Source organism: Urocitellus parryii, chromosome 2 (assembly GCF_045843805.1).
Source record: "Urocitellus parryii isolate mUroPar1 chromosome 2, mUroPar1.hap1, whole genome shotgun sequence".
Lineage (NCBI taxonomy): Eukaryota > Metazoa > Chordata > Mammalia > Rodentia > Sciuridae > Urocitellus > Urocitellus parryii.
In genome coordinates, this window is record NC_135532.1 from 196,218,312 (window position 1) to 196,235,357 (window position 17,046).

At 33.1% G+C, this 17,046-nt stretch overlaps 1 pseudogene; it reads left to right on the plus strand.

Annotated features, from left to right (window-relative positions):
* The window catches only part of LOC113175360 (dnaJ homolog subfamily A member 2 pseudogene), a 90,689-nt pseudogene extending 82,065 nt beyond the window's left edge, over positions 1–8,624 (plus strand).
* Positions 8,625–17,046: the final 8,422 nt, after the last annotated feature.

A 17,046-nucleotide genomic window follows, 5' to 3' on the forward strand; every position in this document is an offset into this window, starting at 1 on the left:
GCTGGCCTTAAACTTGCCATCAGGATACTTAGTCTCTCGATTACCAGGAGTAAAGTCATGTGCCACCATGCCCAGCTTGGTCTAATTTTGTTTTATTCAGTAATTTTTAATAATTATTTACCTACCCCTTATCTTATTGAATTAAAATATAATTTCCTAATATAGTAATAAGTTCCAAATTATCTACTTTTGTCTAAAAACAAAATATATATATATATATATATAAATATTTTATTTGTTATCTCTAATTGTAATCTTAGTGTACAGCTATTGCCTAGGCTTTTAATCTGTGCCCTGCCAGAGTCAATTAATGTTCAACATTTAGTCATTATTGATGTTGATGTCCTTCTCCTTTTGACAAATACATTTCCAAAATTAAAATTGTTTATTACAAGATGAATGAGTCCACAAAAATTATGGAAAACTGAGAGGATATCTTAGAATTACTTTACCACATCTTTAACTTATTTAATAAAATTTATCCATTTACATACTTAGATACCAATTAACCAATTAACTAAATTTTCAATATTGATTTAAAAAAACATAGTGTCTTTATGCCCTCTTCTGAAATAATCCATTTGAAGAAACACTTATTTACAAGTAGGAGATCCACAATATAATATGAGAGATGCTATTTTAAATCAAATTATCCTTGACTACTAACAACTTGCTTTTTTAATGAACGTTTGGGTTGAAGTTTCTAAAATGAAGCCTTCAAAGTTCAAATATTTAGTGTGATGAGAGAAAGTAAAATGATTTCATATAGAGAAGAACCTGAAATGTGAAGATAATTTGGGGATTCCTATTGGTGTTCAGGTGACTGCCCCCAAATAATGCAATTAAGAACATGTTTCATTGATATTTGCACCAGATAAATATGCATTACTGGATGTGTGATGTGTATTCTGGGGTAGTTACAGATGTATTTTTTAAATCAACTCAGGAAATTGATAGAAAACAAAATATTTTAACACTCTGGTTTTCACATTTAAAAAATAATGCAAACAGTTTTGAAATTATTTTAGCTGATTTTGATATTTTTCTAACTTAATAGCTTGGCTAAAAACTCACATTTACTATATTTTGAAGTAAACTTACCTCTGGTGACATAATTCAGTGAATTGATTGGCACACAGCAAGCTTTTCTGAATAAGTAATTAAACACGAAACCAGGGGTAAACGTGCACCCAATAAACCTAAGTATTATGAGTTCTGCTTTTCCACACAAGGCTCTAGTGTAAGTTAAGCAGCAACTCTCATATTTAATGTCATTTTGGGATCATGTTTGGAAAACACCTGTAAAAATTCTATCATAATTTTAAACAATTAAGGACAATATCAAAGTACTCTACAGTCATATTCAGGGTGTGTGTGTGTGTGTGTGTGTGTGTGTGTGAGTGTGTGTGTGTAAATGAAAACGTGCACAGGTAGAAAAATATGAAACACTTTTCATTTATGCTTAATGAAATGAGCCCATACTCTCTTTCAATTCAAAAGCATCATGTTATTTTTTTTCCTATTAAAAACAATTTTGATGTTTTTAAGGCAGAATTTATAGAGTGTTAGATATGTGGTCATTTTTTCAGTTTATAAGCAATTAAAAAATATTCTGGCAGTCCTCATAAGTAAATGTGCATATGCCAAGTGTGCATAATTGCCATTTATTTAGTACTGTATGCACAATCAGGACATATTCATTCACTGAACAAAGTCTCAGATCTGAAAAAAAGTGAGGGTACAAGCTATGCCCTTAACAGAGGGAAGAATTTCAAAAGGAGGGCATAGTAAGTGCAAAGTGAGAGATGTTGAGAGTGTGCTTGGCATGATCATGAGTGTGACTACAAGTCAACATGCTCAGGAGACAGAGGGAAGATGAGAAGAGGAATGGACCTTTTGGGCCTTAGAGGCCCGTAAAGCCTTTTGTGTTATTGGAAGTCACTGAAAGACTTAGAACAGAATGAGATGATCTAACACTTTTTTAAAAAAATTTATTCTGTTTAGCTGTCCATGACAGTAGAGTGTATTTTGACATATTATACATGGAGTATAATGTATTCTAATTGGAGTCCAATTCTTCTGGTTGTACATGATGTGGAGTTGCACTGGTTGAGTATTCATCATATATGAACATAGGAAAGTTATGTCTTTCCTATTCCTATCCCCCCCTTCTCCCCCATTCCCTTTTGTCTAAACCAATGAACTTCTATTCTTCTCTTACCCCCTTTGTTCTTTGTTAGCATCTACTTAACAGAGAGAACATTTGACCTTTGTTTTGGGGGGATTGGCTTATTTCACTTAGCATGATAGTCTCTAGTTCCCTCCATTTACTGGCAAATGCTATAATTGCATTCTTCTTTATAATTGAGTAATATTCCATTATGTAATTATACCACATTTTATTTATCCATTTATCTGTTGAGGGCACCTAGGTTGGTTAAATAGCTTAGCTAATATGAACAGAGCTGCTATAAACATTGATGTGGCTGCTTCACTGTAGTATGCTGATTTTAAGTCATTTGGGTATATATCAAGGAGTGGGACAAATAGGTCAAATGGTGGTTCCATTCCAAGTTTTCTGAGGAATCTCCATATTGCTTTCCAGAGTGGTTGTACCAATTTGCAGTCCCACCAGTAACATATGAGTGCACTCTTTTCCCCACATCCTCACCAACATTTTTTTTTAAAGAGAGAGTGAGAGAGGAGAGAGAGAATTTTAATATTTATTTTTTAGTTCTCGGCAGACACAACATCTTTGTTTTGTATGTGGTGCTGAGGATCGAACCCGGGCCGCACGCATGCCAGGCGAGCGCGCTACCGCTTGAGCCACATCCCCAGCCCAATCACCAACATTTATTGGTACTTATATTCTTTTCTGATTATTGCCATTCTGACTGGGGTAAAAAAAAAAAAAACACTCAGTATAGTTTTAATTTTTGTTTCTTGAATTGCTAGAGATGTTCAACATTTTTCCACATGTTTGTTGACTATTTTTATTTCTTCTGTGAAGTACCTGTTCAGTTCCTTTGCCCATTTATTAATTGTTTTTGTTTGTTTGGTTGGTTGGTTTGGTTCGATTTTAAGTTTTTTGAGTTTTTTGCATGTCCTGGAATTAATACTCTAACACTCTTATAGGACAACTCCGATTTTGTGTGTACACAAACTTACATCAGCTCACATTTGTGTTTATTGCTGTCTCGCAGAAACTGCAAACATACATAACCACAAACATGGGGACTTCTGGTAGATCAGAGACCCCAGTCATGCATACACAGTGGCACAATGACTCCTCTTACTCCACATGAACTTGGTTCTCAGTGAGGGCCATCTAGTCTTTGTAAGACAGATATTCTCTTCAGGGGAGATTTTGCTCCCAAATTGAAGAAAGTTTTATCATGTGGGATGACAAATATCAAAGTTTTATATATATAAAGCAAAGTCTATCTATGCTGTTAAAATTTCACTTAGGGTATGATTGTAATAAAAAAATGCCTAGAATCCCCTGGGAGGGTAATAAAGAAAAAAATTGAGAATCACTGCTCTCAGGGATGATTTTGAAACCCTCAGGGACATATGGTTGTTGTAATTATCAAAGAGCATTGCCACCAACACTTAGTGGGTTGAGACCAGAGATACTAAATGTACTGTGAACACTTAGAGTACTTCTCCAGAATAAAGACATTTGGAAACTTTGGTATATATACACAATGGAACATTACTCAGCATTAAAAGAAAATAAAATCATGGCATTTTCAGGGAAATGGATGGAGTTGGAGAATATAAGGCTAAGTAAAGTAAGCCAATCTCAAAAAAAAACCAAAGGCCAAATGTTTTCTTTGATATGAGGATGCTAACTCATAATGGTGATGTGGGGGGAGCATGGGAGGAATGGAGGAACTTTAAATAGGGCAAAGGGGAGGGAGGGAAAGGGAGGGGACAAGGGGGTAGGAATGATGGTGAAATGAATTAGACATCATTACCCTAAGTACATGTATGGAGACATGAATGTTGTGAAAATACTTTGTATACAATCAGTGACTTGAAAAATTGTGCTCTATATGTGTATTATGAAAGGAATTGTATTCCGCCATCCTGTTTAATAAATTAGAATAAATAAATAATTTAATTTTAAAAATCACATTGAGAACATGTGGAGGCAAAAAGTTGTGTTTATACCTATCTAAACCTAGACTCTATTTCTAATTTCCATAGTAATTTTTACTATGCAACTCCCTTGTAGAAGAAGGGAATATTGTTTATTCATTTTTACCAAGAAATCACATCATCAGCAAAGATAGAGCTTTTTATATTGGACTCAATAACAATCCACATGGGTATCAACATCATGCTTTATCTGTAGCTGTCCTGTTCACAGTGAATCTACATATAGGTGCACACATGTATTTCATTATGTCTTCAGTATAAAAATGTCTGAGAATTATGTATTGAAGAATACATGATTTTAATTCATTTTCCTTTTATTTCCCAGCTATATTATTTTGTATATATGTGTAATAATTATGTGGTATATTATTTACATATATGGCTTGTGTTCTGCATACTGAACAGGATGAAGTAGAAAGGGTGTGCTGAAGCAGAACTGGAAGAGGAAAAACTGGGGCAGGGCAGGGGGAGGGCATCTCTTGATTCTTTAATTTGCAGAAGTTACATGACTAAATAAAAGGTTTTTTTAAAAAAAATCTTATTCTAACACAATCAGATAGGAAGGTGACAATGGACATATAATAATAATTACAGGTTAACATAATGAGAAATAAACAATATTTCTTTCCTATATGCTATTAACTCACTATCTAAGATTTTTTAAAGTTCATTAACAGCATGCACTTGGACCAGTCAGACTCTGTGGTAAATATTCTTTTAAAATTTACTGAATTTCTCAGGAAACCCAGAAAGTTTTTCCGATTTTTGGAGATAAAGTACATGAGGAACAAAAAAGTTAAGTATAGAAACATTGCTAGAAAGTGACGGAACCAGGGTTTAACTAGCAAGCCCTTGGCCAAAGCTTTACCTCTGTCATTGGACTAGTATTAGGCATTCCTGTTCTCTGGATTTTTCTTGGTTTTCATTTAATATTCATGTGCTCTCTATCTCAGTCTGTATTTGATTGCCTGCTTATTGAATTGTTTGCTTCTTTTGAATTAAGGTGGAATAACTAATCTTTATTCCTTGAAGAAGTGAAGATTTTTATCTAATAGGCTGCATTTGATCACATTTTGAAGTTGTTTTTAGAGTTGAGCCTGGTGGTGTGTGTGTGCTTGTGGTCTCAGCTCCCTGGAAGACTGAAGAGGATTACTTGAGTTCAGGAATCTGAGGTCATCCAGGGCAACACAGTGAGACCTGATCTTTAAAAAAAAAATAAATTTAAAAAAATAAATAAAAATAAATTTGTTTTTAGTAAACCTCATTTGATTCTTCTCATGTGCTCCACCAGAACTGGAGAATCCTGCAAATGTTTTCTCCAGTATTGGAAATGCTGAAATATTTACAGACTTAAAAAAAAAAAATCGACTTTGCAACGAGATAGCTATTGAATGTGTCTGGCTTCTTAGCTGTAGTCTTTCAAAACTCTGACTAATAATCATTGGAAACCCAACAAATATTTATATACTGTTAGACTTCCAAATACATTCTCAATTTTTCTAGACTAGAAGAGCTCGTACACAACCAGATTGACTCTTAGTTTGTTTGTCACCGAGGAATTTTTCCCCATTTTGGTAACCAGTGAATATTTTGAGTGAATGACATAGAAATTAAATATAGAGGGACATTTTCTCTTATAAGTTCTCTATGCACTTTATTTTGCTTCCTTACTTAAGAATTCTAAGCACTTTTATTGTGAGTGCATGAATGGCTTCTGTCCATAACAAATAATTTTAAATTTTTTAAATATTATCAAATTTTAGAAAGCCACAGATAACCCATCAATCTTCTATAATTCATAATTTGTTTCAAGCAGTAGGATAAACCTGTTTCCATGGCCAAATAAACACAAAACAAGTTAAAATGCAGATTAACCTGTAATTAGTTAAAATGTAGAATAAGTACATTTTTTTTATTTATTTCATAGTTGTTCTCAGCTACAATTACAGTGAACCTAAAATGTATCTGGCATAGAGTTGTCATAGTCCACCCCTGTAATCTAATTTAATCTGTGTAACAGAATCACTGTCCCTAAATAATATGACTTTTTTTTTTCATCACAGAGTATCTAACAGTTTTGTGAACTAGAAGTTAATGATATTGCTTAATTTGATCAAAACGTTTCTTTTACAAATAAGGGCTAAGACATTGTTTTTAAAATATTTTTACTAATTAGAATGCTCCATTTATGATTTAAAAATTGTTGCCTTATAATCCTTTTTGATATTATTTTTTTCAAGAATGATTCATACTTCTCCATGTCAGCCTAGTAGAGTACATACCTAAAGATGCTAAAATTCGGTGAAATTTTGCTTTGCAAAATTAAAAAAAAAAAGTTTATCCCTTTTCTTTCTTTTGTTTATTTTCTAAATCCTGCAATATATGCACTATGAGCCCACTGTGTTCTTATTATATTATTTCCATCTTATTAGAACTTCTTAAAGTACCATACTGCTTTCCTTTGGCTTGCCTTTGTAGGTATCACATTCAGAGAGAAATATTTTCTGTAAAGTTAATGACAAAAATACTAAAGAGCTATTTTACAAAATTATCTGACTATTAAGATGGTTGTGATTTTATATTCAGTTTACAGAGCAAACTTGGTGCATTTTGAGTTCACTCACACCATGATTGTCTCCATGTATGTCTTTAGAAATCAAAAACTATTATATTAAGAAATGTTGTAACATTTCTAATGGAAAGTTATGTATACACTTCAACTTTTCATGTTAAATCATGGTGCCATTTATAATAATGGAAAGTCAGAAACAAAATAAATGTCCGATGATATTATTAGTGTCAGAACATAATCCTAATATAGTGTCCTGTGGCAAACAAAGTAATATTTATGAAGATTTTTCTTTTTTAAATAGCATAGAAAAGCTCATGTTTTATGATGCCATGTTAAAATACAGAATGTAAGAATTTGTATTTAGTATAATTTACACCTTAAAAATAGAGACATGCCTATGCATGGAATATAAATATTGAATGGAAATACATAGAGATGGTAACATTGGTTCAAATTGTAAAAAAAGTTTTCTTCTTTGAATGTTAGATTTTTTACAATGACCATGGTAATTGTTATATTTTTAAAATTGTTAGAGGTCTCCCTCGGCCTACATCATCACTGATGCCACTCGCGGGCCCAGGTGCACTAGATTTGCTCCATGGCATCCCTTCCTGAGTGCTGCCCTTAGGCCACCATGTCTAATGTGGCTGAAACTGTAGGAGGTCCTGGGCATTCTGCCCAGCATCAGCAAGAACAAGTTGAAGAAGGCATACAGAAAGTTAGCCAAGAAATTCCATCCAGATAAGAATGCAAATGCTGGAGATATAAAGAAATAAATTTTGCATATGAAGTATTATCATATCTAGAGAAGCATGAGCTATGTGACAGATAGGGACAACAAGGTCTTTGGGAAGGTAGTGGTGGAGATGGTGGCATGGATGATATTTTCTCTCACATTTTTGGTAGAGGATTGTTCAGCTTCACAGGCAATCAGAGTAGAAGTCAAAATGGCAGTGAAGAAGAGAGCATCCGTTCAAAGTATCTTTAGAAGATCTATATAATGGCAAAACAACCAAACTACAGCTTAGCAAGAATGTGTGTGTAGTGGCCAAGGCGGGGAGTCTGGAGCTGTTCAGAAGTGTAGGGCTTGTCAAGGTTGAGGTATATGCATCATGATCAAACAGCTGGCTCTGGGAATGATACAACAGATGCCGTCTGTGTGCTCTGATTGTACCTGGAGTAGGTGAGGTAATTAATGAAAAGGAGTGCTGTAAAAATTGTGAAGGAAAGAAGGTGAGTAAAGAAGTCAAGATTCTTGAAGTTCATGTAGACAAAGGCATGGATCATGGAAAGAGAATTTACATTCACTGGGGGAACAGACTCAGCCCCAGGAGTAGAATCAGGAGACAGACAGTGTTCTTTGGCTACAGGAGAAAAAACATGAGGTTTTCCAGAGAGATGGGAATGATTTGACATGACATGTAAGTTAAGACTTGTTGAAGCTCTATGTGGTTTCAGTTCACATTTAAGCACCTTGTAGGATGTCAAATTGTGGTGAAATACCCTCCTGGCAAAGTAATTGAGCCAGGATATGTTCGTGTAGTTGGAGGTGAAGGAATGCCACAGTATCGTAATTCCTTTGAAAAAGGTGATCTTTATATAAAGTTTGACATGCAATTTCCTGAAGACAACTGGATAAGCTTTCTGATCTAGAAGATCTTCTACCATCTAGACCAGAAGACCCTAAAACATAATTGGAGAAACAGAGGAGTTAGAGCTTCAATAATTTGATAATATTAGAGGCTCAGGAGGTGGCCAGAGGCATGAAGAATATAACCATAGCTCTGATGAGGAAAACAGCAGCCATATTGAACCTGGAGTACAGTGTTCCCATCAGGAACTCTGCCAACAAATGGCACAGGTGGATTTTCTTTCCACATTTGCCTGATTTGTTCGCAGTGATCCGGCAGATCAATCCAGAACTGATGGACATCTGTTGGTCTATGTGTAACTTTTAAAATTGATATAGTATCTACAGAGTTGATAATTTAAACTAATCACAAAGCTTTAATTCTTCATTTTTGACTGTTCTATAGCAGAATAAAGCACTTGAAAGGAAACAAGACTCCCTTTCACACAGGGGTTATAAGTTTCAGTCTCGATATCTGTGCTTGATTTTTATCAGTTTTGTGTAGATTTTATGTTTCATATTTTAAATTCAAATCCCACTTTGTAAAGTTTGTACAATTTGTACTGAAGCTTTGTGTTTGACTGCACCTGCATAAGCTGCTACAAATAGCATAAAGAATTTCATAGCCAGTAAAGAAAAAAATTGTTAGAAATACTTTCAGATATTTCTGCATCTAAATTTTTTTCATCAGTCATCTCATAAAATGGAAAAATTCTGTGTCCTATGGAGTCCTGAAAAGAATATGGAGATCAGTGGTGCCAAAAATTCAGATAGCTCTGCTTGTAAAATACTATATGCTACACTAAACATTGTTTATTATTATTAACTGTTAAAAGCAAAAGGTGGTATCTCACTGTTCCAGGTACCCTAAGGATCTTTTAGGAAAGTTAGATAAGTAGAATTACAATTTATATCACCATGAAATTTCATTTTGTGAATGTTGTGCGCATTGTGATTCTCAAATAGAATTTATAGATCAGAATATACATATTAGAAGACCTTTTAGATTACTAGATTGACTGAGATTGTGATTCCAGTTTTAAAATATTCTATTTTCTTTAAAACTCACTAGGTTCTGCCGATCACTATTCTTAAAGGTGAGGATAGGTTTGTCACAGATGGTATTTCTATCAGGAATAGAAGTCCAACAATAGCTTATTTCACTCTATTCCATTAAGAATCACACTGAGGTTATGAAATTGTGTTCTCATCAACAATATTTAAAGTAAATAATGAATAGATACGTGATTCTTATGTCTTCTTACATAGTTCCTATTTCCAAAAAGTATTTATATCAAAGAATATATGTATCTATATTTATATCCATATCTATGTGTATGTTATTGTCTTCTACTTTTGTATACTTTTAAATACACACATAACAAATATATGTATATATGTATATGTATAACACACACACACACACACACACACGCACACACACACACACACACATACATGGTTTCCTAATTCACTTGATTCTTTTAAAGAGCCTTATATTAAAAAGTAGGCATTTTTTCATTAGTTCATTATTTAATTTTATTAATTCTTTATAAGTATACATAATGCTGGGTTTTATTTTGACATAATCATACAAGCGTGGGATATAATTTGCTCCAACTCAGTCCTTAGTCCTTCCCCTTTCCTCCCCTCCACCCTCTCCTTGTTCCTTTTCTTCTACTCAACAAGTAGATATTTTGAGGTTATTTAAGTGATTTGCTAAAGTTTATTTAGTTTACTTGTGCTCTTTACCAAAATCAACTGATATTACTGAATTTTCTATGTGGGAAAGTGAAGATAAGTGGCAAAAGCATTTTAAGGACATAAGCACACCCTTGGCTTCCCTTTATAATGCAAACTGTTCGTTTTTTTATTTGATCTGAAAACTTCTGTTATGTGCTAGATTTATTCCAATAATCTTCATTTTTTTTCTCTTTTATGCTATGTTATATACCAGCCAGGGGTCTTATTGACATCTATCTAACTTCTTTTGTATTACTTCATCAAATATGCCCAATCCTCTAGTCTCTACCTGTGGTCCTGAGAGAAATTGAAGTTTGCAGGATTATCGCCTATAGTTACATTATTTTCTTAAAATCCTAGAGCATTCAGTTTTGCTCAAACTGTAGGATTTTTTTTTTCCTGGTCTCTTAAATTTCTATCATAAACATAGGAACATCTTCACAGAATTTCTCCACATTATCCACATGTTCAGTTTTACTGGCCTTCCTACTACAACTGAAATGAACGATCCATCTTTCCAAAGCTGATATACTTTCCCTTCCCTTTCTTATTGGATACATATTTCACCAGGTCACTTTATTGATCATTAAAAAGATATCATCTTTATACTAAGTCTTCTCTTAAGCTTAGCCAATTTACATCAATACATTCCTTTCTTATCTGATTACCTGATAAGATAATGGTAGTTTTCCTGTCCTCTGTTACAAATGATTTAGAAATTCATTGTGCCAGTCACTTTCTTTGTTACTACCCACTCCTTGGAATTTTCAATCATTCAATTTTCATTGATTGTGTTCTCTTTTCTGAAGATATTTAGTTTTTTTTCTAATATTCATCTCTAATATCAAACTAATATTTTAACTCTATAATGTGCTTGTTTCTATGCTCTTCAATTCTCCCCAAATTTCTCTTCCATGCCAAATAAGAAAGTTGATTTGAACAGCATTTGCCTTATATACTACTTTACAAATCATTCCTTTATTCTTTCCCTTAGGTTTGTGAATTTTAAGTATTCTTACTTGACCTGCCTACAAACTCTTTTTTTCCTCCCTCATGGCCTCTGTTTCCCTTTTCTTGAAAGGATTGCCTATCATCCATCATGGCCTGAGCTATAATACCTTATTATCTCTTAAAAGTTTTCTAATCATATATAGACATAGATTAAATAGATTTTCCAAATTTGCCCACAGTTCACTCCAACCTTTCTGGTTGTTCCCATCTCTCACCAATGACATGTTCAAACCTCTGAGACATTCACTGCCTTAGGCTGAAATGATCCACCATGATCCTTGGATGCTTTCATTTGATCCTTGACCACTGTGTACCCTCTAGAAAGCCCTACATCAATTCAAATTGTATTCTCAAATAATAAGATTGTTTACCCTTTATCCTTTAAGACAGAAAGAAAAAGTTATACTTACCTGTCTTATAACTATACAGCTATGGATCATTTCATATATCATTTTGGCATTATTATAAAGTGTCAAATAACCATAGAAAGTGAAATATCTGAGAAATTCTGAGTGAGAAATTCTTCATAGACGGAAATTTTAAAATGCATTAAGAACTTATTGAATTGCTTAAGTAACATGACTTTTTAGCTATTAAAATTAGAATGATTCAGTTCTTTTGAAGATTTGACCCTCTAATAAAATTTGAATGAAGTAGATTGAAATGGTGCTCTTTGTGATAAATATTGATTACATGATCAGTCTCACAATGACGTTTTCCTTGTCTAGTTAAAATGTTCATGCACCAACTCATTGCCTTGGAATAGTAAGATGCATGTTGGCATAATGAATTGAAAATCAAAATCTCCTGTTTTTATGATTATGAATTCCTTCATTCTTATTTCAACTTAGCATATTCAGAATTATGACTGCTATCTAGGAAAAACAGGTCCTTATATATTGCAATTCCTAAGAAGGCTACTCTGATATGTCACTCATTTGTCAACATACAAATTTCCTTTGTCAGATAAGAAAATTAAAGTATTAAAGTTTAAATAACCTGTCAACAGTCACACACACTATTTGCTTATGGTTAATAATTGAGCTTAAATTTGAATTCATGTCCTGTAATTTCTTTATCTCTTTTTTTCCCTAAAACCAAATGCTGAAGATATATGTAACTATATTGCACAGTGTCTAGAACTGCACAGCTGTAAGCTACAGAAGCTTTATAAAGACATCAATAAAGACACAGCTGGATTTCAAAAGTGGAATTATCAAAGAAGTCAAAATCACGCACATAGTTTTTTTTTTAATAGTGCCAATCAAATCTCTTGTTTGAAATAAGAAAAATATCCTGAGAATCAGAACATTATTATAAAATAAAATGTTCTATGATCTTTCTCTATGATCTCAATATTTCTGACCTTAAAAATTAGTCTATCTTCCCAGGCCCTGACAAGGAAATTTAGTATTTGCAGTAAATACTTAACACAAGTTAGTCAGGGTACAGTTTTCTCAGTAAAGGATCAGTGAGATAATGCTACTCACTTCAAGATGCAAAACTGTTAGGCTTAGTGTAAGATCAAATTATTTATCTCAATTATGTTTTCTAAAATGTTCAAAATATACCTTTAAATGAAACATCAGTTACTTTAAGTATGACATGGAAAGTATTCTATCTACATAAGGCCAATACAATCAGTTAAAATATAAATCCAGTCATTAGGAGAAATTATGATTGAAGTTAATGAATTATTCCATAGCTTTGCAACTTTGATACAAACACATAATGCACATACATATGTATATGGGTATGTACCTGTATATCTACATATGTTGCATAAAAAACATCATCTTTCTACTGCTTGTCTTTTAAAGATAGCACTGTTGTCCATTACAGTATGACTTTCCAAGTTCTTGCTGTAGTTAGTGCTTTACAAAGTTAATGCACTCCTGGGCTGGGGGTATAGCTCAGTTGGTGGAGTGCTTGCCTTGCATGCATAAGGCCTGGGTTCTAATCCCTTGTACCACCAAAAAGAAAGAAAGAAAGAAAGAAAAAAGAATCAATGCACTGTCAATAGATTCTGTTCTGAAAGTATTACTAGAACCAATGCAAATACCTCTTTGGTTATGCAGATTTATTAAAAATAAGTCTTTTTATGTTCCTAATGATTTACTACAGATGATCAAAATACTATTCCATTTATTGACCTCCAGTTTCTCCATTTATAAAAGACTTATTTACATTTTGATCTCTTCCAGACTAACATTTTAATACATTTATTACTTTATCAACTACAGAATCTTCAAATTCAGTTAATAATGAACATAATATGAACTCCAATTTTGTGGTCTTCAAATGCATCTACTTTTTTTCCAGAAACAAATCAAGTAAAAGAGTGTTTCAAATTGTTATTGTTATTAAAGTTTGGACAATATTTCAAATTCTAAAATTATTTGTTTATATGGCATGATATAATAATCTATCCAAAAATTAGCAAATATATATGAATATTAAAGATATAATGAACAGCAATGTTAACATCACACAATAAAGAAATAATAAACATACTGCTGTATTTTTCATTACGTATGAATTATATTAGCTTCTTTAACTTAACATAAAAGTAAGTTAGAGTTTGATTTTGAAGTATATATAAGTTGTAAGCTCTCAATAAAGTTATTCATATTCTATTTGTCATTTTCTGTTTACTATTAGGGTGAACCATAGAAAGCTGTTGACATTTGGTCATTTTTAATTTAAAAAAAAGACAATTTCTATAGTTCAGGCTATAGTTTGTGAACACATGCCTTGTAAATGCCCCAAAGCAAGTGCATGAGCTTGTGGATGTAAAACAAAGCCAGAAAATAGATAGACAAATAGGTATAGGTATAAATAGGTATAATCTCTAAAAGAATAAGGAAAAATGAACCAAAATATTAACATTTATTTTTGGAGTACTGGATGGAGACACACACACATACACATACACACACACACACACACACACACACACACGCTTTACTGATTCTGAATTGTTAGTATTTTTATCAATGTTACTATTCTCTGTTTATATGTAGCCCTAGACCTGGGTTTTGGAAGTTAAGAGCATGAGGACCATAGTGAATAAATTATGGACACATTACTAATTATGTTCAAAATATAAAATAGCAGAATATTTAGATTATAAGGAAAGTAGTTTGACCATGAATTTATAAAATATAAAATATTTTTAAAATTTATGTTATATTTAATATTTTACATATTAATGATTTCAGTTGCTATTAAAAATGAGAAAATGTAGGCCCTTAATATTTAATTTTATATTAAAAATTTTGATATTAGATTGTTACCAAGTTTGCTTTGGAAGAGTGATGTTTTTATTTCTTCTTGCTGAGTAGCAAAGAAACTCATTTGAATATTTCTATTCTTGACAAAAGATTCAATTCAAAATAAATACAGAAAAGGAAAAAAAGAATGACAATAGTCACGTATCTTGTATCTTGTATGGTGGTTTTTAACCTGTTTACCTTGTCATCTATGAGTTTTATATTGCTGTAGGGCAAACAAGGATATCTATATTGTTCCCTTTTCAATATCTGGATGCAGTATTTTACAAGTCTGCTAGCCTTTAATCCATAATTATTAACATGGACATTCCTACATGTCTACTCTTTATTTAACTTATGCTGTCAAATATAAAATGACTTCTCTCGTATCTGACCAGTTAGTCATTGAGTCTGAAGGTGACAGAGGAAGGAAATAAACAAAGGGAAAACAGTTGGAAGACAGTATGAGACTCTCTGTTATAGGTAACCAAGACTGAAAATCTGTATGAACTGAAGTTAACAATATCAGGCTTATTTTTAAGATGGCTTTAGTAGCTGTATAGAGAATGTAATAATCAGAAATCCTTTGGTAGAAATGATCTCTAAACAGGCTTTTGATAGAATTCAGAAAGAATGAAACTAAAGCCCCACAGTGCAGAGGATAGAAAAGAGTATGAGCACTTAAATGAGGGTGGTTAAGTGGATTTGATGATTTGATACCTAATACGATCGTAATAAGCATATAATTAATCACCTGTACCAGAAAACTTTTGAAAGTAAAAGGGATATTTTTAATAAGGAAGATGAAATGATAGGTATAAACTTCAAGCAAACAGGGACGAATTGTCTCTCAGGAATCCTGGAAAAAAGAAATCAGTAAAGCCTTTCAGAATTCTAATGGTGCAGATGGAGATGCAATTTCTAATGGTAGGGAATTCATGGAAAGTTCATTGCAGAAAAAAATTAGTGAGTTCTGTTTTCTGGTCCTACACACTAATATTAAAAAAATAAAAATTCAGCAGGTAGTTTGAAATTAGGTCTATATGTCTCAAATTAGATAAATAATGAAAATGAACATTTCAGAGCCCAGTAGAGAGTGCCCACCCACCATTCCCCCACTTCCCACCTTCCCACACCCGCCCCCAACAGGGGAGGATTAGTGTAGAGTGGTTACTGCAGAGTGACAGAGAAAATGCTGGGTTGTAGCAGGGTGGAATTGAATACTATCCATCGAATATAGGTCTTACTTGAGGGTCATTTTTATTGTTAAGTACTTTACGTAGATGTTTGCACATAATCTTCAAACAATACTGCAAAGGAGGACTGATTTTCTTCATCTTTCACATATTCAGTAGTGAAATCCGAAGAACAAAATGATTGCACAACTTTTTATTTTGGTTGATCACTGCTAGTAAAAAGTAGAACCTAGATGCAAAAGCACACCGACTACTTTATAGTCTGTTCTTCCTCACCCAACCCCTCTGCTGCCTCGTACATTGTTCTTTAAACACTGAGTGTTTTCTCAGTCTTGTACCACAACCAACAAATATTGATTTAAAACTTTGGCTCAGAATTCTCTACTACTCTTTTGAGTTATTTAAAGGATTATAGTCTCCACAGTATATGATTATTAAAATTCATGTTTCCCCAACTCCCATGCAACCTTCAAAAATAAAAGCTGCAGTGTTCCACAGCAGCGTTTCTCAACTTCAAATTTCTATCAGGTAGACTCAGTGGCACTGGAAAGCCATATTAATTCCACCTATGACAAATGATATATGGAGCGAGTGTGGAAGACTGGCCCAATGTGGCAGAGACTTGGGAATTTCTGGACGGAGAAGAAAGATCTTGAGAGATTTATCTTAGGTGGACCCTAAAAGGGAAGGAAAAAGAAGCAGTACATTTGGAAAGTGGAGTGGATTATGTTTCAAAGAGAAAGGAAGAGACATTTTCAGGTTAGGCATGATGCTGACAGCTATTTATGATTTGTGACCTCGAGCAAGTCATTTAATTTTCCAAAGTCTCAACAGTCTTTGTAAAAGGAGTGGTCTGGGCTGAGTGATCTCTAATATTTCTCCCAGTTGTAGCTTTACTTTTATAATCTTAAATATTTGCTTAGATTGTTCATTGTTTTGTTTGATGATATACTGTCTTTGTCTGTAAAAAAAACAAAGGTCCTTTTCCTTTCTGGAGGGAAACCACATGAGAATATTAATTGATTAGCGAACGGGATTCTGGAGTTTGAGGTTTCACACTCGACCTTTCATTTAGTCATGCTCTAAAAGAGTGTTTTTACATTTAATAACCTGATTTAATACACTGTCGATTGTAAAATAATGCCACCCATTTTTGGAATATTTTCTTCTGGAACTTAAGATGCATTCAAATAATCTAGTGCCAAAAACCTATATATGATTCCAGTCTTTTCTGCCTTGACATCTTTTTCTTGTCAAGAGAATTTTATGACAGAAATAGATTCTTCTGACCATGTTGTACTTGGCATATAACATTCTCTTCACAACCAGTAGTTTCTCTTACTAAAGGTATTTTTTTCTTCAAATTTTATTCTCATGGTAAAATACTGACACACAGAATGTTTTCATTGACCAAGATCAGTTCATCCAGCTGTTCATGGCAACAGAGAGAGGAACAGA